This window comes from Pleurodeles waltl, chromosome 3_1 (genome assembly GCF_031143425.1).
Source record: "Pleurodeles waltl isolate 20211129_DDA chromosome 3_1, aPleWal1.hap1.20221129, whole genome shotgun sequence".
In the NCBI taxonomy this organism is placed as follows: Eukaryota; Metazoa; Chordata; class Amphibia; order Caudata; family Salamandridae; genus Pleurodeles; species Pleurodeles waltl.
The window spans coordinates 55044691-55070003 of NC_090440.1; positions in this window are offsets into that span (position 1 = coordinate 55044691).

Below are 25313 nucleotides of genomic sequence, written 5' to 3' on the forward strand. Positions count from 1 at the left end.
GGCGGCTTGAATCTTACTTTCGCTCTAAGGTCAAGCCAGGCTCAGCTTATTTTTAAGGCTTGTTGGCAACCTTTAGTCACATTTCAAATACAAATTTACATGATTACACCAACAGTTGAGTTTTCACTATAAGGCAGACTGTACTTTCAAAGTCATACCACTAGATGGCAATGTCCATATAGGTAGTTCATCATGCTGCATGGAAAATGCAGTGAACACGGACAACGTGATGCTTGAGGTTTCCGTACTCAATTCACATGCACTTGGTAAGAAAACCTTCTCTCAGTGTGTACAGTAACAACAGAAATCTGCACAAAGGTTACTGGACACAGAATGAGGAAACAGAAATTCCATTGTAGAAAAATGACACTAGGCACAGATCAATGCACTCCCACAACAAAGGTTCTTGAAAACATGCAGTTCAGTTAGGAATCAACAGGGTGAGTCTTGTTTCCACGGAAAGTGCTGCCAGATGCATGCACGGTCAGAAACAATGGGTTAAAATGGCCCCTGCGTATTTATTTATGTAGTTGGGCGGTGCGCTGGGGGATGGCTAAACACCGGAAGAGGTGCATGCCCTTGACAAATGGGGAGAAGGAATAAGGACCTGGGAGCCAGCAAATGGCAAGTGTCTCAGTTTGAGACAACGCATGCACGCCGTCTAGAGCCGAGACCTAAAAACGATGTTTGTACCTTTCCTGCAAGCATTTCCTTGTAGCCCTTGCCCCCCACTTACTGTGACATTCTCTTTCTTTGCAACTCTGTTATAACATAAAAGGACTGTAAACAGCTGCTTGCACTCTGTTGTTTGCCTTGTTTCCATGTGGCAATGGTACATTTTGACCTTGAATGGTGCATAATAACTCTTTGTGGTGTAATAACATAGGGCTAGATGTATGAAGCACTTTTTCTGGTTGCAAACATCCCATCGGGCCCATCAGTTTTAATTTTTTTAGTGCAGCCTGTTTTCCTTAAAGGAAAAAGGGCTTCATTACAAAATAAAGATTGCTTTATTTAAAAGCAATGTGAGACATGGTGGTCTGCTGACCCCAGCAGGCCACCATCCCTTTGATTGTAGCCGTTCACAATGGGTTGCAAATTGCAAACTGCCTCATGAATATTGATGAGGCAGGTCCCTTTGTGACCCACTGAGAATCGCTAACATAGTCAAACCACCATCATACATCGCAGTTTGAAATTTCCTTATAGCGAATGGCTAAGATTCACTATTAGGAAATTGTAGGAGGCTGGCCTGGTTTGTAGTGTGTACATAAGGTATTTACACCTTATACCAAGTCCAGTTATCCCTTATTAGTAAAATGTAGACAGTGTCTGGAAGCCAGGCTCTCTAGGGGTAGTTTGGATGAGCAGCCAAGGCTTAACTAGGAGACATGCAAAGCTCATGCAATACCACTGTATTCACACAGTACTCAACACATAAAAGAAAATACTCAGTATTACAAAGTAAGGGTACTTTATTTTGGTGACACAAATGCCAAAATACCATAGAGACTATACTCCCTTAGGAGGTAAGTACTGCATAAATTATATACACTAGTATGCAGAAATAGCTGTAAACACAGTTAGAAAACAGTGCAAATAGTGAAAATCCCAGTAGCTATGGGAACACAAACCATATGCTAAGAAAGAGGAATGTGAAATTCGGTTTCCCACCTATGCAAGTGTAGTGTGTACAGGGGCGCTGGGAGTATTAGAAAACACCAAAGGTAAGTAATAGAACCCACCCTAGAGCCCAGGAAAGCAGGGTAAATCACAGTAACTTTCCTAGAACACACAAGAACATGAGAAAGAAGATTATGCAAGAACATGAGGAGACTGCAAGACACCAATGATGGATTCCTGGACCTGAAGACCTGTGGAAGAAGGGGACCAAGTCCAAGAAGCACTGAAGTGTCCAGGGAGAACAGGAGCCCCTGCTAACCCGGATGAAGGTGCAAAAGAACAACCACCGGTGAAGAACAACAGTCAGTACTGCACCCAAGAAGACAGATGTGGGTTCCTGGTTGGTGCAGATGATGTCCAACGCCAGATGGAAGATTGCAGTCTGGTTTGCGTCACTGGATTCTGCAAACACGCCTTGGCACACGCAAAGCTCGTGGTTAGCGGAAAATGGCGCTGCCCGTGACCAGGAAGGACTTGGTGGACTATATCCAGGAGGGGGAGTCAGAGGGGCTCTCAGCAACTCAGAGAGTCCTCAGAAGACCAGGCAGCACACACAGGAGTCCCACAGCACAGGGACAAAGAAGGTACAAAAGGAGGCCCATGCAGCACTACATAATGGGATCCCACGGCACCGGAGAACCACTCAGGAAGCTTGTGTGTCGCAGGATGGAGTGCTGTTGGCTGGGCTGCACGGTGCATGAAGAACTTCATGGAAGGATGCCAACTAGCCTCAACAATTGCAAAACACTTAGTGCATGGGGGTATTGTCTTGCGTGGGGAGGCAAGCTCTTACCTTCACCAACGTTGGACAGTAGGACGCCAGGACCACTTCAGGCCACCACCTGTGATGCTGGATCCATGCACTTCATCAGGAGAGGGGACCCACACCATCGGTCGTCACTACAGAGAGGTGCCTGCTGAAGCAGGGGAGTGACTCCTTCACTCAAAGATTCCTTTGTTCTTCGGGTGCATGCTGAAGACAGGCTATCCTTCAAGGATGCACGACCTGGAAACATTTGCAGTTGCTGGCAGGAGCTGAAGATACAATGTTGCAGAAGTCCTCTGTGCTTTGTTGCAGTTTGTAGAGTTCCTGGAGGGTCCAGATGCAGTTTCTTTGGTAAGAAGGTGAAGTAAAGGATGCAGAGGATTCCAGCTGGAGTCTTGCAATCCGAATCTGAAGAACTACCCAAGAGAGAGACCCTAAATAACCCTGAAAGGGGGATTGGTCGGCTACACAGGTAAGCACCTATTGGGGGAGGGCTCGCTCTGATGTGACCTGCTGGCACTGGCCAATCAGATGCTCCCAGAGTTCCCTGCCAACTTGGAATCCAAGTTGGCAAAACCCAGGGACCCTCTAGAGGAGCTCTGAGCACCACCCCTGGGGTGATAATGGACAGGGGAGGGGTCACTCCCCTTTCCTTTGTCCAGTTTCATGTCAGAGCAGGGACTCGAGGTCCCTGAACTGGTGTAGACTGGATTATGCAAGGAGGGCACCATCTATGCCCTTCAAAGCATTTCCAGAGGCTTGGTGAGGCTATCGCTCCCAAGCCTAGAACACCTAGTTCAAAAGGGAGAGGGTGTACCACCCTTCTCCCAAAAGAAATCCTTTGTTCTGCCTTTCTGGGCTTGAGCTGCTCAAGCCACAGGAGGGCAGAAACCTGTCTGAGAGGTGGCAGCAGCTGGGGCTGCCTTGAAAAACCTCAGAACGCTGTAATGGCAATACTGGGGGTCCTCTAAGGAGCCCCTAAAGTGCATGGAATCATATAACCAATGTTTGCAAAAGCATTGGGGTATGATTCCAACATGTTTGACACCAAACATGCCTATGTTCGCAGTTACCATTATGTAGCTGGACAAAGGTAGTGACCTATGTCAAGTAAAATGGCATCCCCACAGTCACCAAGTCTGGGAAAATAGTCCTGGAGGTCGTGGGGGCACCTGTGACAGTGCAGGAGTGCCCTCACACACAGGTACTCTGCACCCTTCCCTCAGTGCTGAAGGGTCTGCTATAGGGGTTACTTATAAGTGACCTGGTGCAGTGTAACTGGCAGTGAAAAGGTGCATGCACCTTTTCACACAGGCTGCAATGGCAGTCCTGTAGAAGTCTTTGCATGGGCTTCCTATGGGTGGCAAAGGAAATACTGCAGCCCATAGGGATCCCCTGGAACCCCAATGCCCTCGGTACCTAGGTACCATACTAGGGACTTATAAGGGGTACCAATATGCAATTTGGGGTGAAATACTGGGTTACCAATATGCAGTATTAAAATTTAGAGGAGAGAGAACATAATAACTGGGGTCCTGGTTAGCAGGATCCCAGTGAACACAGCCAAACACACTGACATCAGGCAGAAAATGGGGGTAACCATGCCAAAAAGAGGGTACTTTTCTACAGAAATCGCAAATATTAAACTCCATACATCTGGCCCATGATTTCATGAACTTCATGCAGCAGAATTTATGCAAAATTAATTACGTTTTTCTAGTTGTGCCCCCAAATAGTGCAAATGTTGTCTGGGTCCACTATGAAAATAGGTTGGTTGAGTTAGTAAATACCTTGTGAATAAACCACATCTTTTCAAACCATGTATAGGAAAAATCAAAGTGGAAAAAAACATTTGGAAGGTGGGGCACGGCACATTCTTTAACTGCACTTCAGTAGGGAGCAGGGGTTTAATTTCAAGTAACTCAAAAGGGGTCTCTATGAACATGACTCATAAGCTTATTTGAGCATCTACATGGCACCTATGCAGAACAATAGTGACAGCCTCTAAGCCTCAACAAATGTTCAAAGGAGGACAGGTTCCTGGACAGGAGTGTCGGCAGATTGGGCTGGAACAGAAAGTAAGTCCAGGCACCAAATTAAAAGTGGCCACCATAAGTGAACTAGTAGGCTACAAAAGTGACCCATGTTTGCAAATTGGGGCAGTTTTGAACTTGTAAAGATATGCTGTATAATTATTTTTTGAGGTATGGAAGACTACTGGGATTTGGGTTGCTGCAAGTCATGTTTGTTTTCTTATGGATGTAATTAATAGTCACAACAAGTCTAGCAGACAATAAACAGGCCCACAAACAGCCAGAAAACTGGCTCATACACTGACCAATCAGAGCAGCCTTATTCCCCTCTGGCCTGCTGTTCCTGATCTAAGTGCTTCATTGCTGGACCCATCAAGTGTGACCTTTTCCAGCTGATCAACACCAAGGCCCACATTTGCAGTTGCTTATGCATGTGGCAGAAAATGGCACAACTAAATTTAGTAAGCGGTTTCTGCTAATGACCTAACCAGTGCTGCTAGAGGTAGGTGAGCCACTGAAAGCTCGAGCAAGGCGCAAGCCTGAGGCCTACCTCTCATTCAGACTGAGGTCCTGTTAGAACCTCAAAACCCAGCTTTCAAGGAGGAAAGTATAGAATAAAGTTTTTTTTAAAGAAATGAGTAGGAATGAGAAGAGGAATTGCAGATATGGTAACAAGAATAATGGGTACACGCATTATCTTGATAGTGTCAACTCTACCCCACCAAGATAAATACGAAGAATGCCATCTAGTAGTTAAATTAGTTAAGTCAGTTATAACTGTTCAATAATAGATCAGAGACCCAGATATTTAATTTTATGAGGATTCCAAGCAAATTGGAATTGAATAAAATCTTGTTTGAAGCATAAGGTGTTTAGGGGGAGAATTCCACTTTTATCTGGATTCACTTGATAACCAGAGTGTGCTGCATAAAAGGATACTTCTGCAAGGAAAGATGGAAGCAACGATTCAGGTTTGTATAAAAAGAATAGAATATCATCAGCGTAAATATAGAGCTTAGGGTGTTTAGTATGTGTATTTCCACTTTGAAAACCAAAATTAGGCCCTCATTATGAACTTGGCGGCAATCACCGCCGACCGCCGTGCTGACAGTGAACAAAAAAACGCCAGTGGCGGTGAACTGCAAACCGCCGTATAATGATGCCAAAAAGACAAACCTCCAAAAATCTTGCAACCTCCACCCACCGCCCAGGCCAACGACGGCAGAAAGGCAGTACACCTCAGCCCGCCACCACCATGCAGACAAATACCCTGTCCACCAAATAATGATGCACAAATCAGCTCGGTGGACAGTAAATGTCGACGACCATGGGCGCTACTGACCACCACGGGCAGCAATGGGACCCGCCAACAACAAATGCACACATTGGCAAGTTCGAAAAGCACACACCTGGCAGACATCCCAACACTTTAAAACTCACACATACACACCCCACAATCCTTTGCAATGCCAGTAGCACGACAGATATTGAGAATACAACACGCATACAATGAACTCACCATCACACAAGTCACACACACAAAGATACCACCAAAACACATACACTGCTCAAACACCATCACAAGCCACACACCAAACCACACAACAGCACCCTCACCAATACACCTACAACACACCACCCACAACACACACCATGGCCCCTCCTAAGCACCCCCGCTTCTCAGACAGGGAGATAAGGACCATGGTGGATGAAATACTCAGGGTTGAGCCACACCTATTCGGGGTACAGGTGCAACAGACACCGTTGGCCAGGAAGATGGAGCTATGGCAGAAGATAGTCAACAAGTCAACGCAATGGGAAACCATCCACGCACAAGGGATGACATCAGGAGAGATGGAACAACCTGCGGGGGAAGGTGCGTTCCATGGCATCCAGGCACAACATCGCCGTATAGAAGACTGGTCCCTCACCTCCTCCCCCCAATACACCGACTAGGAGGAGAAGGTCCTGGGCTATCCTGGAGGGCCTCACTGGACTCACTGGAGAACTGGACTTGGGTAAGTCAACAACAATACCTTAACAGTCACCACATCTATAATGCATGTATCACCCCATCCCTCTCACTACCACCAGGACCCCATCCCCTACCCAGTCCAAAACACCCACACACTCACATCCAAGTCACCTGCATGCCCACAATCCCCCATACAAATCACCATCCAGCCCCCTGTGCTCAACCACAAACCCATGCATGGAATCCCAGTAGCCCTACAACACCCACAATGCACCATCCCGCTCCTCAAAAAATGCATCAAAATAGACACAAAGGGACCTTGCATGCCTCTACAAGGGAATTCAACCACCAATTACTGCTGACCAGTGCTGCAATTGACAAGAAAGTGCAGGACACCCACATCTCTATTCTCTCACACACAGGCACCCCCACCCATGCCACCCGGACGGAGACGTCAAGGAGTGCCAGTCCTCCACCTGAAGATGGAGGCCCCACTCAGGAGAGTGCAGAGGGACACCTGGACACAGGAAATCCCTGGCCCATCCCACAGCCCCTGACGTGTCTTGCTTCATCATTTGACCGCCTAGCCCCACCCAGGTAAGATAGTACTACCTGGGCGGACTCAACCTCGTTGTTAAAGGAACGACAGAGGGAGTGCTGAAATAAATCTGACTGGATATTTCGCAGGGATCCAGATGAGGTGGGAATAAAATTACCATACACGTCACCTATTATGATTAGTTGGGTATTTTAATAGAGGTGCATGTAGGTAAGGTTAAAATTGTGATTGGGACTCAATTGAGTTTTAATGACTCACAGAGTCTAAAAAACGGGGACCAACATGTTTCTGCCCTCTCTACGTGCTGGAAGGTCAGGGGCATTCGTCAACGAGGTTGAGTCCGCCCAGGTAGTACTATCTTACCTGGGTGGGGCTAGGTGGTCAAATGATGAAGCAAGACACTATTACGTGTGTGAGACCACCTAGTCCGTAAAAGGAACTCCCTCTTGTAGACATAGCCACTACCATAGACTCTCTCTACACACAGCCTCTTATATGTATTATGCGCTGAGTCAGCACCACTAATCGAGGGTCCACTAATCTAGTTTTACCCTCATGCGATCACCCCACACTTCCAGTGGTATTTGGATGTGCTTATTTCTTTTGGGAGAATGTGTGGGGTTGTATTACTCCTGCCACTCTCTTTTGTGTCTTAATAATTCACTGTGCCATGTCTGGCCTACAGAGATCTTTTCAGGCTGTGGCCTCCTCTTTGACGGCAGCCAGTGTCCCTGGTCTTTCTGTCCCCCCTCCCACCAGCTCTACCCCTTCCAGCACCCCACTCCCATCACCCATCCCAAGCACACATACAGACAGCCATGCACACAGATCAACCCACAAGAAGCACACAGAGAAACACAAGCACCACACTTTCCACCACAGGCAGACACACACCCAACATATGAAAGCACACACAACAACATCCACCTCCCCCACTGGGTCAGCCTCCCCCTCCACCCTGTCTGTCTCCTCACCATGCACACCCACATGCACTGCAGCCTCAGTCACTGCTGCTGGGCCCATTCTTGCAGTCACCACAACATCTGACATCCAGTCATGCACCCCGGGCACCACATCTGCACTCACCACGAGTATGAGTACATTCACATACACTTGCAGCACACTCACCAGACCTGCAGACACCCACACAACATCCATCCATATACACTGGCAGCCTGTCTTCTCCCACTGTGCCACCCCCTCCTCCTAAAACACTACACTCATCCACACCACACACATCCACCATACATAAGCAGAGTAAACAGGCACCTGCATCCACGTCCAGCACACCTACACATCATACCACCACTCCCTCAACCATCTTGGAACCAACAGAACCCAGCTGTGGAGTGCCCCAGGGCTCTTTCCTGAGCCCAACCCTCTTCAACATCTGCATGGCTCCACTCGCCAAAATCGTCAGACAGTACGACCTCAACATAGTCTCCTACGCTGACTACACACAGCTAATTCTCTCCCTCGCTGATGAACCATCTACAGCCAAGGGTAGCTTCCACAATTGAATGAGAGCAGTCGCTTACTAGATGAAAAACAGCTGCCTCAAGCTCAATTCGGAAAAGACCGAGATCCTCATCCTCGGCCCCACTCCCTCTACCTAGGATGACTCCTGTTAACAAGACACCTTGGAAGCGCCCCCCTACTCACTGACCATGCACAATACCTACATCCTGGACTCCACCAAGTTAATGACCCACCACGTCAGCACTGTCTCATCATGATGCTTCCACACTCTCCACCTACTCTGGAAGATTTTCAAGTGCATCACCCCGGAGCAAGAAGGATGGTCACCCACGTACTTGTCAGCAGCAAACGTGACTACGGCTACACTCTCTATGCTGGCATCACAAAGAATCTCCAAGCAAGACTCCAGAGTATTCAGAAGACAGCGGCCAGACTTACCCTAGACATCCCCCACCACAGCCACATCTCTGCGCACCTTAGAGACCTGCACTGGCTTCCCATTAACAATTGAGTAACTTTCAAGCTCCTGCCACACACCTACAAGGCCCTGCACAATATCAGACTGGCTTACCTCAACCACTGCCTGTCGTTCTACCCCCTTGCTAGACAACTCCCATCTTCCCAACTTGCCCTCACTGACATCCTTAGAATCAGGAATAGCACAGTGGGAGGCAGATCCTTCTACCACACAGGGCAGACCTGGGCTACCTTCACCAACGTTGGACAGTAGGACGCCAGGACCACTTCAGGCCACCACCTGTGATGCTGGATCCATGCACTTCATCAGGAGAGGGGACCCACACCATCGGTCGTCACTACAGAGAGGTGCCTGCTGAAGCAGGGGAGTGACTCCTTCACTCAAAGATTCCTTTGTTCTTCGGGTGCATGCTGAAGACAGGCTATCCTTCAAGGATGCACGACCTGGAAACATTTGCAGTTGCTGGCAGGAGCTGAAGATACAATGTTGCAGAAGTCCTCTGTGCTTTGTTGCAGTTTGTAGAGTTCCTGGAGGGTCCAGATGCAGTTTCTTTGGTAAGAAGGTGAAGTAAAGGATGCAGAGGATTCCAGCTGGAGTCTTGCAATCCGAATCTGAAGAACTACCCAAGAGAGAGACCCTAAATAACCCTGAAAGGGGGATTGGTCGGCTACACAGGTAAGCACCTATTGGGGGAGGGCTCGCTCTGATGTGACCTGCTGGCACTGGCCAATCAGATGCTCCCAGAGTTCCCTGCCAACTTGGAATCCAAGTTGGCAAAACCCAGGGACCCTCTAGAGGAGCTCTGAGCACCACCCCTGGGGTGATAATGGACAGGGGAGGGGTCACTCCCCTTTCCTTTGTCCAGTTTCATGTCAGAGCAGGGACTCGAGGTCCCTGAACTGGTGTAGACTGGATTATGCAAGGAGGGCACCATCTATGCCCTTCAAAGCATTTCCAGAGGCTTGGTGAGGCTATCGCTCCCAAGCCTGGAACACCTAGTTCAAAAGGGAGAGGGTGTACCACCCTTCTCCCAAAAGAAATCCTTTGTTCTGCCTTTCTGGGCTTGAGCTGCTCAAGCCACAGGAGGGCAGAAACCTGTCTGAGAGGTGGCAGCAGCTGGGGCTGCCTTGAAAAACCTCAGAACGCTGTAATGGCAATACTGGGGGTCCTCTAAGGAGCCCCTAAAGTGCATGGAATCATATAACCAATGTTTGCAAAAGCATTGGGGTATGATTCCAACATGTTTGACACCAAACATGCCTATGTTCGCAGTTACCATTATGTAGCTGAACAAAGGTAGTGACCTATGTCAAGTAAAATGGCATCCCCACAGTCACCAACTCTGGGAAAATAGTCCTGGAGGTCGTGGGGGCACCTGTGACAGTGCAGGAGTGCCCTCACACACAGGTACTCTGCACCCTTCCCTCAGTGCTGAAGGGTCTGCTATAGGGGTTACTTATAAGTGACCTGGTGCAGTGTAACTGGCAGTGAAAAGGTGCATGCACCTTTTCACACAGGCTGCAATGGCAGTCCTGTAGAAGTCTTTGCATGGGCTTCCTATGGGTGGCAAAGGAAATACTGCAGCCCATAGGGATCCCCTGGAACCCCAATGCCCTCGGTACCTAGGTACCATACTAGGGACTTATAAGGGGTACCAATATGCAATTTGGGGTGAAATACTGGGTTACCAATATGCAGTATTAAAATTTAGAGGAGAGAGAACATAATAACTGGGGTCCTGGTTAGCAGGATCCCAGTGAACACAGCCAAACACACTGACATCAGGCAGAAAATGGGGGTAACCATGCCAAAAAGAGGGTACTTTTCTACAGAAATCGCAAATATTAAACTCCATACATCTGGCCCATGATTTCATGAACTTCATGCAGCAGAATTTATGCAAAATGAATTACGTTTTTCTAGTTGTGCCCCCAAATAGTGCAAATGTTGTCTGGGTCCACTATGAAAATAGGTTGGTTGAGTTAGTAAATACCTTGTGAATAAACCACATCTTTTCAAACCATGTATAGGAAAAATCAAAGTGGAAAAAAACATTTGGAAGGTGGGGCACGGCACATTCTTTAACTGCACTTCAGTAGGGAGCAGGGGTTTAATTTCAAGTAACTCAAAAGGGGTCTCTATGAACATGACTCATAAGCTTATTTGAGCATCTACATGGCACCTATGCAGAACAATAGTGACAGCCTCTAAGCCTCAACAAATGTTCAAAGGAGGACAGGTTCCTGGACAGGAGTGTCGGCAGATTGGGCTGGAACAGAAAGTAAGTCCAGGCACCAAATTAAAAGTGGCCACCATAAGTGAACTAGTAGGCTACAAAAGTGACCCATGTTTGCAAATTGGGGCAGTTTTGAACTTGTAAAGATATGCTGTATAATTATTTTTTGAGGTATGGAAGACTACTGGGATTTGGGTTGCTGCAAGTCATGTTTGTTTTCTTATGGATGTAATTAATAGTCACAACAAGTCTAGCAGACAATAAACAGGCCCACAAACAGCCAGAAAACTGGCTCATACACTGACCAATCAGAGCAGCCTTATTCCCCTCTGGCCTGCTGTTCCTGATCTAAGTGCTTCATTGCTGGACCCATCAAGTGTGACCTTTTCCAGCTGATCAACACCAAGGCCCACATTTGCAGTTGCTTATGCATGTGGCAGAAAATGGCACAACTAAATTTAGTAAGCGGTTTCTGCTAATGACCTAACCAGTGCTGCTAGAGGTAGGTGAGCCACTGAAAGCTCGAGCAAGGCGCAAGCCTGAGGCCTACCTCTCATTCAGACTGAGGTCCTGTTAGAACCTCAAAACCCAGCTTTCAAGGAGGAAAGTATAGAATAAAGTTTTTTTTAAAGAAATGAGTAGGAATGAGAAGAGGAATTGCAGATATGGTAACAAGAATAATGGGTACACGCATTATCTTGATAGTGTCAACTCTACCCCACCAAGATAAATACGAAGAATGCCATCTAGTAGTTAAATTAGTTAAGTCAGTTATAACTGTTCAATAATAGATCAGAGACCCAGATATTTAATTTTATGAGGATTCCAAGCAAATTGGAATTGAATAAAATCTTGTTTGAAGCATAAGGTGTTTAGGGGGAGAATTCCACTTTTATCTGGATTCACTTGATAACCAGAGTGTGCTGCATAAAAGGATACTTCTGCAAGGAAAGATGGAAGCAACGATTCAGGTTTGTATAAAAAGAATAGAATATCATCAGCGTAAATATAGAGCTTAGGGTGTTTAGTATGTGTATTTCCACTTTGAAAACCAAAATTAGGCCCTCATTATGAACTTGGCGGCAATCACCGCCGACCGCCGTGCTGACAGTGAACAAAAAAACGCCAGTGGCGGTGAACTGCAAACCGCCGTATAATGATGCCAAAAAGACAAACCTCCAAAAATCTTGCAACCTCCACCCACCGCCCAGGCCAACGACGGCAGAAAGGCAGTACACCTCAGCCCGCCACCACCATGCAGACAAATACCCTGTCCACCAAATAATGATGCACAAATCAGCTCGGTGGACAGTAAATGTCGACGACCATGGGCGCTACTGACCACCACGGGCAGCAATGGGACCCGCCAACAACAAATGCACACATTGGCAAGTTCGAAAAGCACACACCTGGCAGACATCCCAACACTTTAAAACTCACACATACACACCCCACAATCCTTTGCAATGCCAGTAGCACGACAGATATTGAGAATACAACACGCATACAATGAACTCACCATCACACAAGTCACACACACAAAGATACCACCAAAACACATACACTGCTCAAACACCATCACAAGCCACACACCAAACCACACAACAGCACCCTCACCAATACACCTACAACACACCACCCACAACACACACCATGGCCCCTCCTAAGCACCCCCGCTTCTCAGACAGGGAGATAAGGACCATGGTGGATGAAATACTCAGGGTTGAGCCACACCTATTCGGGGCACAGGTGCAACAGACACCGTTGGCCAGGAAGATGGAGCTATGGCAGAAGATAGTCAACAAGTCAACGCAATGGGAAACCATCCACGCACAAGGGATGACATCAGGAGAGATGGAACGACCTGCGGGGGAAGGTGCGTTCCATGGCATCCAGGCACAACATCGCCGTATAGAAGACTGGTCCCTCACCTCCTCCCCCCAATACACCGACTAGGAGGAGAAGGTCCTGGGCTATCCTGGAGGGCCTCACTGGACTCACTGGAGAACTGGACTTGGGTAAGTCAACAACAATACCTTAACAGTCACCACATCTATAATGCATGTATCACCCCATCCCTCTCACTACCACCAGGACCCCATCCCCTACCCAGTCCAAAACACCCACACACTCACATCCAAGTCACCTGCATGCCCACAATCCCCCTTACAAATCACCATCCAGCCCCCTGTGCTCAACCACAAACCCATGCATGGAATCCCAGTAGCCCTACAACACCCACAATGCACCATCCCGCTCCTCAAAAAATGCATCAAAATAGACACAAAGGGACCTTGCATGCCTCTACAAGGGAATTCAACCACCAATTACTGCTGACCAGTGCTGCAATTGACAAGAAAGTGCAGGACACCCACATCTCTATTCTCTCACACACAGGCACCCCCACCCATGCCACCCGGACGGAGACGTCAAGGAGTGCCAGTCCTCCACCTGAAGATGGAGGCCCCACTCAGGAGAGTGCAGAGGGACACCTGGACACAGGAAATCCCTGGCCCATCCCACAGCCCCTGACGTGTCTTGCTTCATCATTTGACCGCCTAGCCCCACCCAGGTAAGATAGTACTACCTGGGCGGACTCAACCTCGTTGTTAAAGGAACGACAGAGGGAGTGCTGAAATAAATCTGACTGGATATTTCGCAGGGATCCAGATGAGGTGGGAATAAAATTACCATACACGTCACCTATTATGATTAGTTGGGTATTTTAATAGAGGTGCATGTAGGTAAGGTTAAAATTGTGATTGGGACTCAATTGAGTTTTAATGACTCACAGAGTCTAAAAAACGGGGACCAACATGTTTCTGCCCTCTCTACGTGCTGGAAGGTCAGGGGCATTCGTCAACGAGGTTGAGTCCGCCCAGGTAGTACTATCTTACCTGGGTGGGGCTAGGTGGTCAAATGATGAAGCAAGACACTATTACGTGTGTGAGACCACCTAGTCCGTAAAAGGAACTCCCTCTTGTAGACATAGCCACTACCATAGACTCTCTCTACACACAGCCTCTTATATGTATTATGCGCTGAGTCAGCACCACTAATCGAGGGTCCACTAATCTAGTTTTACCCTCATGCGATCACCCCACACTTCCAGTGGTATTTGGATGTGCTTATTTCTTTTGGGAGAATGTGTGGGGTTGTATTACTCCTGCCACTCTCTTTTGTGTCTTAATAATTCACTGTGCCATGTCTGGCCTACAGAGATCTTTTCAGGCTGTGGCCTCCTCTTTGACGGCAGCCAGTGTCCCTGGTCTTTCTGTCCCCCCTCCCACCAGCTCTACCCCTTCCAGCACCCCACTCCCATCACCCATCCCAAGCACACATACAGACAGCCATGCACACAGATCAACCCACAAGAAGCACACAGAGAAACACAAGCACCACACTTTCCACCACAGGCAGACACACACCCAACATATGAAAGCACACACAACAACATCCACCTCCCCCACTGGGTCAGCCTCCCCCTCCACCCTGTCTGTCTCCTCACCATGCACACCCACATGCACTGCAGCCTCAGTCACTGCTGCTGGGCCCATTCTTGCAGTCACCACAACATCTGACATCCAGTCATGCACCCCGGGCACCACATCTGCACTCACCACGAGTATGAGTACATTCACATACACTTGCAGCACACTCACCAGACCTGCAGACACCCACACAACATCCATCCATATACACTGGCAGCCTGTCTTCTCCCACTGTGCCACCCCCTCCTCCTAAAACACTACACTCATCCACACCACACACATCCACCATACATAAGCAGAGTAAACAGGCACCTGCATCCACGTCCAGCACACCTACACATCATACCACCACTCCCTCAACCATCTTGGAACCAACAGAACCCAGCTGTGGAGTGCCCCAGGGCTCTTTCCTGAGCCCAACCCTCTTCAACATCTGCATGGCTCCACTCGCCAAAATCGTCAGACAGTACGACCTCAACATAGTCTCCTACGCTGACTACACACAGCTAATTCTCTCCCTCGCTGATGAACCATCTACAGCCAAGGGTAGCTTCCACAATTGAATGAGAGCAGTCGCTTACTAGATGAAAAACAGCTGCCTCAAGCTCAATTCGGAAAAGACCGAGATCCTCATCCTCGGCCCCACTCCCTCTACCTAGGATGACTCCTGTTAACAAGACACCTTGGAAGCGCCCCCCTACTCACTGACCATGCACAATACCTACATCCTGGACTCCACCAAGTTAATGACCCACCACGTCAGCACTGTCTCATCATGATGCTTCCACACTCTCCACCTACTCTGGAAGATTTTCAAGTGCATCACCCCGGAGCAAGAAGGATGGTCACCCACGTACTTGTCAGCAGCAAACGTGACTACGGCTACACTCTCTATGCTGGCATCACAAAGAATCTCCAAGCAAGACTCCAGAGTATTCAGAAGACAGCGGCCAGACTTACCCTAGACATCCCCCACCACAGCCACATCTCTGCGCACCTTAGAGACCTGCACTGGCTTCCCATTAACAATTGAGTAACTTTCAAGCTCCTGCCACACACCTACAAGGCCCTGCACAATATCAGACTGGCTTACCTCAACCACTGCCTGTCGTTCTACCCCCTTGCTAGACAACTCCCATCTTCCCAACTTGCCCTCACTGACATCCTTAGAATCAGGAATAGCACAGTGGGAGGCAGATCCTTCTACCACACAGGGCAGACCTGGGACATGCTACCAATCCACCTCAGGAAGGGCCCCTCGCTAAATCAGTTTAAGAAGGACCTCAAGACCTGGCTCTTTTACTGACCAGCATCCCTATAACAGTGTCTTGAGACTCCATGTGTGATAAGCAGTGCTACACAAATTGCACAAAAAAATTACTATTTTACATTTAAGTTTCTTAACCTCTAAAGCAACAACATTAGTTTTGAGTAAAATATACAACATGTGCTTTTAGCCTAAAAAAGTGTGTAAGTATCTTCTGTTGTTAGACTTGGCAGCTCTTGGTATGATTTCCCTGTAATTTTTGCTTTTGACCTCCTGTTTTTGGACCCTGCTCTGCAATTTTGCTGGTTTTGTTACTCCAAGCACTTTACCACTGCTAAACTGTACTATAGTGCAAGTGTTCTTTGTCTAAAAGATCTCAGTAATTGGTTTTCCATGATAAGCACATTTGATTTACTGGTAAGCCCCTAGTATAGTGCACCATGTGTGCCCAGGGCCTGTAAATCAAACGCTATTAGTGGGCCTACAACACTGATTGTGCCACTCACATGATTAGCCCTGTAAACAAGTCTCAGGCCTGCCACTGTCTGTGTGTGCAGTTTTGCAGTGCCATTTTTGACCTGGACAGTGTACTCACTCGCCAGGCCCAAACCTTCCCTTTCTCTACATGTAAGTTACCCCTAAGGTAGGTCCTAGGTAGCCCCATGGGCAAGATGCAATGTATTTAAAAGGTAGAACATGTACTGGTGTCCAGATAATGAAATACTGCCAAATTTGGTTTTCACTATTGCAAGGCCTATCTCTCCCATAGCTTAACATGGGGATTGCCTCTAAATATCTTTTACGTGTAGTTTCCCATTGGGAGCAGATAGAGATTAGGAGTTTGGGGTCTCTGAACTTACAATTTAAAAATACATCTTTTGGTAAAGTTCGTTTTTTGATTGTCTGTTTGAACATGCCCCTTTTTAAAAGTGGGCATTTTCTTGCTTAACTATTCTGTGCCTCTGCTTGACTGTTGAATACATGTCTGGGTCAGACTGACAGTTGGGCTGTTTGTGAATTCACTTTAGAAAGTGACACAAAGGGAGCTGGGGTGTGTCCTGCATATCCTGATGACTCTTCCTCGGCTAGAATGGGAGGGAAGAAGTGACATCTACACTTGAAAGAGCTGTGCCTGCCCTCACACAATATAGTCTCCAACCCCCTAAAGTTTGTATGGGGCAAGGCAAGGAATAAGCAGGGTCTTGTGCACTACAAAGACTTCCCTTTGAAGTTTGCCTACTTCAAAGACAGAAATGAGTATAAGTATTGGACTGCTGACCCCACGATTTTCTGGATCAAGAGGAACCTCTGCCTAGGAGAAATTCTTGATGCTTGAGGAGGATCTGCCACTGTGCCTCTTGCTTTGCTGTGCTGGCCTGCTGCTTCTGCCCTAAGAGGGAATGGAGTGGACTTTGCGTTCTTAAACCCTGCTTGTGATGTATCTCCAAGGACTGAGCTTGCCACCTGTTAAGAAGTGTCAGGGACATCAAAGACTTCACCTGCCAGTGCCTAGCTACTCCTGCTGAGGACCCTGACTTGCCAAGTGGTTCCACTCCAGTTCCTGGGTCCTTGAGAATGAAAGCAGGTTTAAAACCAAAAAAAAACAGGCACACCGACTCTGGACGTCTCGAGAACCAGCACCGCTGCACCACTCCACGCCGCTGCCTGCAATTTGAAGTCGTGGTCCTCACTGGTGTGCGATGACCCCAGCCGATGCCACAGACCCAATGCCGCTACAGCCTCGCTGAAGTCCCACGACATTGTGAGTCCGAGTGCCATGTCACCGACATCCGTGACACCCATGGCGTGACCATGACCCGAGAGGTTGCCCCATTGTGTCTTGACCCTGCCAGATCATTAGGAACTGACGCCTCACCCTTGAAGCCACATCACCTCCCCTCTTCTGCAGTAAGGTTCCCATGCTGGATCCAGCGACGTCTCACCTCCCCAACTCCGTCCACAAGCTTGTTTTTCTTGTTACCAAAGTTACTGTACCTGGGGGTCCGTGTGACTCCATGATCAGCGTCGCTCTCCCCACGAGTGGCGTCAGACTGTTGGGAACAACTCCATCAACGACGTTGTGATAGCCCCAGTTGGATTTATTGTGTTTATAAGTGTTGTTATTGGGATTTAGGCCCTCATTACAACCCTGGCGGTCACTATTAAAGCAGTGGTAACACCGCCAACAGGCCGGCGGTAAAAAAAATGCGATTACGACCACGGCGGAAACCGCCAACATAGACAACCACTTTAACACACCGACCGCCACGACGGTAGCAACAAACACTGCGGTGATCACCGCCAACAGACAGGCAGAAGACAATGTACCACCCACCCTATTATGACAGGCCAATCTGCCACCTTTTCCGGGGCGGTACCAATGACATCAAAAGCATGGCAGAAACAGAACTTGGAAGGGGAACCACTCACCTTCCGACACTCCACAAAGAACCACGACGCCATGGAGCCCGAACTGCAGGTTCTCCCCATGGTGGTGTATCTACTAATACACCAGGAAGTAAGAAGAAGGCAGCAACAATGACGACAAAACGGTGAGTACTGCACCTAGCACACATGGGAGGGCAGGAGGAAAAAGAGAGTGACACACACACGCAACACGCAACACCCCCACCCTCACCCACAACACCATACACACTAACACATCCAACCCTGTCACCCCCTGGAAGAACGTAAGGACAAAAGGAAATTAGTTTAACCAGTGATTTTTGGGAACATTCATATATAGCAATCGAAACAGTATATACAAATATTTACATTATGTACAGAAGGCCGTACACTGTCCCTTGTAAATGTCCGTGGACCAGTGGGTCGGTGGATGGTACTATGCCACCGCTCCTCGAGAGGGCTCCATGCCCACTGCTTAGTCCTGGGGAGTGCAAAGCCACAGTCTCTCAAGTGGGTGGTTTGTCCACTGCTTGGTCCTGGGGAGTGCAAAGTGACAGTCTCTCAAGTGGGTGGTTTGCCCACTGCTTGGTCCTGGGGGGGTACAAAGCCACAGTCTCTCAAGTGGGTGGTTTGCCCACTGCTTGGTTCTGGGGAGTGCAAAACCACAGTCTCTCAAGTGGGTGGTTTGCCCACTGCTTGGTCCTGGGGAGTACAAAGCCACAGTCTCTCAAGTGGATGTCTGTGTTCACAGGTTCTGGAGGGTGCTTTGTGCCCAGTGTGCTTCATCCTGCCAAGGATTGGAGGAGTGGATGCATCTCTCCACTGGTTCTGGAGGGGGCTTTGTGCCCAGTGTGCTTTATCCTGCCAAGGATTGGGGGAGTGGATACCTTCTTCCACTGGTTCTGGAGGGGGCTTTGTGCCCAGTGTGCTTCATCCTGCCAAGGGTTGGTGGAGTGGATGCCTTCTTCTACTGGTTCTGGAGGGGGCTTTGTGCCCAATGATGCTGCACCTGGGGTGTGGCAGTTCCCGTTCCCCCACCTGGGTGTCTGAGCCACAAGATGTGCAGGGAACAGGTAGCATGATACTCAATGGGGGCAGAGCCACACTGCATCCTGCTGCGGCTTAGGCTGCAAACTGCTGGTAGTGCCAGTGCTGGTGGTGGTGCCTCATGTGGTGTGTGGAGGGTCCAGGACGTCACCTGCAGCCTCGGACGGCTGCCCACTGGGGATGCTGCTGATTTCCGATGTAGTGGCACTGGCTGGGCATGTGGCGGTGCAGATGGCAGTGCAGGTGGCGGTGGTTGCGGCGGTGTCTGCGGAAGAGATACTGCCGGTGCTGCCCATGGTGCAGGTGTCTGTAGTAGTGGAGGGAGACACCAGACCGTCTCCGGTAGCCTCGGACGGCTGATCACTGTGGAGTATGCTGGTGACTGTCGTAGTGGCATCGGCGATGCAGGGGGTGGTAGAGATGGCGGCCCAGGTGGCGGTGCAGGTGGCAGTGAAGGTGGCGTTGTTGTGGCGGTGCTGACCATGGTACAGGTTGGTGGCCTGGTACAGGAGGCTTCGTGCCCTGAGGTGACTTGCCCTTGCTTTTGTGAATGGAGATGATACTGGGAAGGAGGTGGAAGAAGAGGAGGAGGGGGACACAGTGGAGGCAGTGGATGTTGGTTTGTGTGTATGGGTATGGTGCTTGTGTGAGTGCCTGCGTGATGATGTGTGGTGCTTATGTTTTCCTGAGCCCCTTTTGTGTGTTGATATGTGTGCATGCTGGTCTGAAGGTGTGCTTGGGATAGGCTGAGGTAGAGGGGATCGGGTCGGGGTAGTGGAAGCTGGAGGGGGGAGGCTGGACACAAGGAAAATGGCTGCCATCAGTGCTGAGGCCAGAGCCTGAAATGCTCTCTGTTGGGCAGCGATGCCAGAATGAATGTCCTCCAGGTATGCATTTGTTTGTTGCAAATGCCTCTCGACACCCTGGATGGCATTCAGAATGGTTGACTGCCCAACAGTGAGGTTATAGCCTCCTCACTGAGGGCATCAGGGCTTACTGGGGCAGGGCCTGAGGTGCCTGGGGTGAAGGAGATGCCCACCCTCCTGGGTGACCGGGCACGGGAAACACGCTTAGGGGCTGCTGGGAGGGCGGTGCTGGTGGGGGGGGTGGCGGCTGTACCTGTTGTTGGGGTAGGCACAGAGGTGTCCGCCACCGCCAGGGAGCTTCCATCAGAGGAGGAGTCGCTGTCACTGGTCTCCCCTCCTGTCCCCGTCGTGGAGCTCCCCTGGCCCTCAGTCTCACTGGTGCCCTCACCCTCTGTGGATACACCCTCATGGGCCATGTGGGATGCAGCTCCCTCTGTCACCGGTGCCTCTGCTCCTCCGCCAGATGATGCTAATGCACACAAGGACAGGGTGAAAAAATAAGAAGGGGGGATAGACAGAGGACAAGCATGGTCAATGCCAGCAACACCACTACCGTTGGCATACACAACACACACTGAGCTATCCTATGCACTGGGCCGTGCCCAACCACTCACTAAGGTAGTCACCCCATGGGGTACAATGCCTAACGCCAGCACCTGCACACCTGACACCCACAGGACCCTGCACAGTAGTAGTTGGCCACTTGTCCAATTGGGGTAGGGGTGCTACAGAGCCTACAAACAAGGGACCTACCCTGGCATGATCGCCTTGGCCTAGGGGCACCCACAGCCCACCTGCCCCAGCCATCTAGTTCCTAAAGTGCACAAAGTCAGCTTTCTGAAACTGTACTCACCCCTTTGTGGCTGCTGTGATGCCCTCAAGCGCCCATCCAACTCCGGATAGGCCCCCGCCAGGATGCGGAACATCAGAGGGGTCATGGTGCGATGGGCACCCATTCCACGTTGGGAGGCCAGTCCCAGCTGGGCCTCCACCGTCTTCTTGGTTCAGCGGCAGTGGGTGCTCCGCCTGTAATAGACCCCTAGGGTCCACCCCTCCTTGGCGATGGCACGCCAAATACCCTTCTTCTGGTGGGTGGTGACCTAGAGGGTAAAGACAGTGGAAAATGTAATTACTCACCCGTCCGGACCATCATACTCATTGCCCACCAGTTCCCACCCATGCCTTGATGTACATACACTGACCACCTCTCATTCAGCAGTCAGGCCAGGACACCTTAGCACCCCCCAACATGTGGCTTACATCCACACCACTCCGCGGTCACGGTATCTTGGCGGCCGTCGGCGGCATTTACCACCAGGATTGTAATGAGGGCCTTAGTCTTTTAAAATTCACATTTCTGCTTGTGTATGTTAGATTTTTGTCATTTGTGTCTTGTTTGAATTAGATAAATATTGTCTATTTTTCTAAATTGTTTTGGAGTCCTTTTGTGATGTTTCCACTGTGCTACTGTGTGTATTTGTACACATACTTTACACATTGCCTCTAAGATAAGCCTAACTGCTTATACTAAGCTACCAAAGGGGTGAGCAGGGGTTATCTGAGCTGTGCATCTCCCTTACCCTGACTAGAATAAGGGTCCCTGATTGGACAGAGTGCAATTGACTGCCAACCAGAGACCCCATTTCTAAAATCTGTCTTTTAAGACACAAAGGCCCTCATTATGATAATGGCGGTAAAAAACGCCTACCGCTGCGGCGATGACCGCCAAAATACCGTCGCTGTGGCTACCAGCCATCAGCCGGATTATGACCAGAGCCGGACTTCTGCCAGAAGGGTGGCAGAAATCCGGCTGTGGACATGCCGCAGAAAACCATATCATGACCCATGAGGCGGCCTGGCGGTGTTCTGCTGGCGGACGCTGCTGCCGGCAGCAGCGCTACGTCCCGTCTCCTGCCGGAGGACCCTCTGACATCAAGTAAGTCAGGTGCTCTGACAGGGGAGGGGGGTCGGGGGTGTTGTGTGTGTGTGTATGACTGTGCGTATGTGTATGCGGGTGTGTGATGCATGTTGTATGTACTTGCATGTATGGATGTGTGAGTGCGTGTATGTTGTGTTGTGTGAATGTGTGTGTGCTTGTATGTATGTCAGTGTGTGTGGAAGTGTGTTTCAATGGATGTATCCATTCATGGATGACGTGGGTATGAGTGTGTGTATGCGTGTGTTCGTGTGTGCATGAAAGTGCATGTATGTAGTGGGGGGTCTGGGGAGGAGGGAAGGGGATGGGGGAACCAGAAGAGGGGGATGGGGCGGGGAAGACCCCTATCAGTGACAAGGAAGGGATTCCCTGTCACTGATAATGCCTACTCCAGTGGTTTTTGTGGAGGTAAGGAAGCCACGAAAACCATGGCAGTAGGAAGGGCCATAATCCCACAGGCGGGCAAGTGACAGCTGCTGGGCTGGAGACTGAAGCCTCCAGCCTGGCAGTTGTTACCGCTGTGGCGGACGGTGTGGTACATTGGCGTTTGGCTGTAGCCAAACACCAATGTCTTAATATGGAGAAAAGTACCACCAGCCTGTTAGCAGCACTTTCTTCCATATGAACACCATCCGCCGGGGTCATAATGACCCCAAAGTAATTTAAAGATGATCAATAATCAAGAAATACAAATTACACTTTTGGTGAAAGGCAATATAAATTAAACAAAAACAAAGAGGCAGAAGGAGGTTGTGGGGCTGGGTCTGTCCTCCTTATAGACTATATAACATTACAACAGAGGCCCAGCTAAAAGAACTACAACAGGGAGGATAGGAAAAAGGATTTTCCTGTTAGAAAAACCTTCACCCATCAGAGTCATCCCTTGGTGGCATGCTTCATCATTGTGTTTCTTCCCGTTCCGCTACGGAGCAGGCCGTGCTACGACCTACGGAATATGTGGGAGCACTGATGTTGTCATGTCAATGTGAATCACAGGAGGGATAGGAGTGGTGGGGTCTTGGGTGAGTTAAAAATATCTGTCTCCTAGTAATTCCAATAATTTAATAGATCTCTTGGAGGCGGTATGATTAAAAAGAGGGCTGCGGAAGTGGCAAATGTAATGTACCTGACTTCCTAGTCTATATGTTTCAGAGCCTTACTCCTAGGCTCCTCTTCAGAACCAATGTGGACTCCCTGGTGCCACTCCTACTACTACCTCTAATGAAAGCATAAATAATACATGCTCAATGATACGGTGCATTTCACCTAACTAATGTGGTTTCATAAGATGATACCTATGGTTTATGGTGTCCGTCATTGATACCTGTGGAAATACAAGAGAGGCATAGTTATCATTGGACCATTTGTAATGAGCCACTATATATGTTGTTTGTGGGTGTGGTGCCACCTATTTGCAAACTACACAGCACTCCTGAATATCAGGAATGAGAGACCAAAGTACTCTCACAGTCAACAATACATGGCATACTACATTTAAAACTTTGAAACATGGAAACACGTGAAACACAGCAAACAGCACCCACATGGTGCATGCGTAACCTACTCAGTTATATTTGGACTCTCATATCATAGCTCCATCAGGAGGGAGTGTTCTTGTAGTCAGACTCTAAAGATTTGTCAAAGTTTTAGAATCTAATCATCTTACCATATCTGTAGCACAATGTAAACAATGTTCAAACGGCACTTACTTCCTCAAAGTGACACTCCTGCTCTGTACCTAATGCTCACCTTCCTGGGATCTGAATATTGAATGCTCACATGGGAGCTAAGTTTAAATGTTCAGCAGCTCTTGCATCTCAGCATGCTAAAGCATGCAGCACTAGACCGCTAACTTCCCCAAGATGGCGGCCTCCTGTGGAACAAAAGGGGGTCCACGAGGACCCTAAAAGTAATTGCACAGAGGCCACTGGGCCTTCATGGGCTTACACAGACAGAACTGGGGAGTCCTTTATCATTTTGATAATTATTTGGGAGTTTCTTGCTTGTGTTTAACAAAGGGTTACTCATTCCCTTCTTACAATGATGATGACGTATATGTGGGTGGCTAATACTTATTGACGAGGGGTTTGCTCTTTGTGACACTGTGGAGAAAGGAATGATATGGACATAGGACCTTTTGCGCTGAATAAGTGTATCATTCATTTTAGGAGCTGTGTATCCGACTAATGATTAATGTGATGTTAATACTTCATCAGCTGGTTCCAAAGTATGTTCTCATTGAGGCCAATTTGATGTGTGAGTAATTTGTAGACCCATCGTTGTTCTTTTTCGAACAGTGTAGACTCACAATTAATCTCTATATGGTGTTCTAGGATAACTCAGTGGTAATCCTCTACTGTGTGTGCTTTCTCTTTGAAATGAGTGGACATTTTAAATGTTGTGACACATATCGGTCTTTTCCCCTTCCTTGTGAGGGCCCCAATGGCACTTTAAAAAACAATAATAAAATACTTACTTAAACTTACCCTACTTAACTGGGATGGGGTCCCCCATCCTCTGGTCTCCCTCTGCTGTGGGAGGGGGTGTTCCTGGGGCTTGTGGTGGGCACCTGTGGGCCCATTCCATGGTGTTTGACCATGGAAATGGGTCCACAGGTTCCCTAATGCCTGGTCTGACCCAGCCATGAAATAATGGCGCTAAGCCAGCTTAGTGCCATTATTTGCGTCCAACTTGCACCCGTGTGTAATTTTAGCATGGGGATAAATATGGTGCTATTGGGATAGCGTAATTTTTGGGATCTGAACGCCTACCTTGCATCTCATTGACGCAAGGTAGGTTCATGCATCCAAAAAATGGGGCAAACTCCAATATTTGGACGCTAGACGTGTCTAGTGTCAAAATATAAATATGGAGTTAAGGTTGGGCCGAATTTGCGTAAAACAAATGACGCAAATTCAGTGCAAACATTGTATAAATATGGGACAAAGTCTTTTTGGCCCTGAGACTTCAGAAAACAGGAGACAAGCTCAATCCAAGCCCTTGGACAGCACTTCTCAGCAAAGTCAGAGGGCAGCAGGGCAGCAGGGCAGCAGGGAAACGGCAGGGCAGCAGTCCTTCCCAACAAAGCAGT